The following is a 1,303-nucleotide window of genomic DNA, read 5'->3' as shown; positions in this document are numbered from 1 at the left end:
GGGGGGGGGGGAAACCTTTTTTGAACCATCGTAGGCTACGTACAAATCAGAAATACCAGTTCGCATAATTACATAGCAAGTGCGTTGATGAGCGCTAAAGTTCAAGATTAGATAAAGAAAACAAAATTTAAAAACTATCTGAATAATGAGGTTTTGTCCCAAAACAGTAAGTCTTCCAGGGCTGTCGAATGACTAGAAATCGTGTCCTCTATGAGTTTATAACGTTGCTCCAATTTACCTGATCTAATAATTCACATTCATACAAATATCCTATAGATAAGAAAAGAAAGCGATGGCAAATTATGCCTTTCTTTTAACCAGATGCACCGGCGATTAGGCGTTTTGTTTTTGTTTGTTTGATTTTGTTTGTTTCTTTGTTTTTTTTTTTGTTAATTTCTTTGTTTTTGTTCATGTGATTGGGGTTGTTTTGGTTTGTTTGTTTTTTTGTGCGGGGGAGGGGGGGTTGTTTATCTCGTGTTGACTCTCTTCAATATCACTAAGGGTTGTTGCTTTTCGGATCTAAATCATTGACAGCCTGTCGATTTCATTATTCATCTAAAGTAGAGAGTTTGCCCTTTATGGTGATCGGTTCCGCTTTGAGTCTTTGAATTTATTGCAAAAATAATATCTTTTTTCGTCGGCAAGCCCGGTCTCTGGGCAAGTCGACGTCTTTGGATCGGTGAAAAAGACGGTTGTTTTCTTTTTACGCTGCGATGCGCACCATGGCGCACCACGAACGGAACACAGACACTTCGATTTATTCTATTTTTATTTGAGAAAGCGAACGTCATTGTTTTGTCTCTGAGCTTCTCAGTATTGAACCAACATGGCGTAGGTCTAGAGCAGGTCGTGTTCTCGATCTTTCTCGTCTTGTTTAGTGCGCAGGGCTTTAAGACAACAACTCCAAAACAAATGTAAAATATACCGCACCCCGCACCCCGCACATTCTGTAGAGCAATTCGTTGGGTTTTTTTCGTTTTTTTCCGTTTTTTTTTTTTTGGGGGGGGGGGAGGTTTGTTCCGTGGAGCAATTCAAATTCATTCTCCTGTTATAACATTATGGTAGCTTCAACTCTCAAAGGCTTTTGATAAATTATAATAATGACACTGACAAAGACAATCTCACAGGGAGAAGTTTGTCTTGGTCGTTTACAATGGCAGAGGAATGTTACAATGGTTATGTGCACTCAAATATACACAGAGCAAGACAGGACATTATTGTAAATAGGTCACGGGCTGAAACAACCCACTCTGTAAAACTCTCTCTTTCTCTCTCTCTCTCTCTCTCTCTCTCTCTCTCTCTC

Source organism: Aplysia californica, unplaced genomic scaffold (genome assembly GCF_000002075.1).
Source record: "Aplysia californica isolate F4 #8 unplaced genomic scaffold, AplCal3.0 scaffold00496, whole genome shotgun sequence".
Taxonomy (NCBI): Eukaryota; Metazoa; Mollusca; class Gastropoda; order Aplysiida; family Aplysiidae; genus Aplysia; species Aplysia californica.
Note: the sequence above shows the minus strand (reverse complement) of the source record.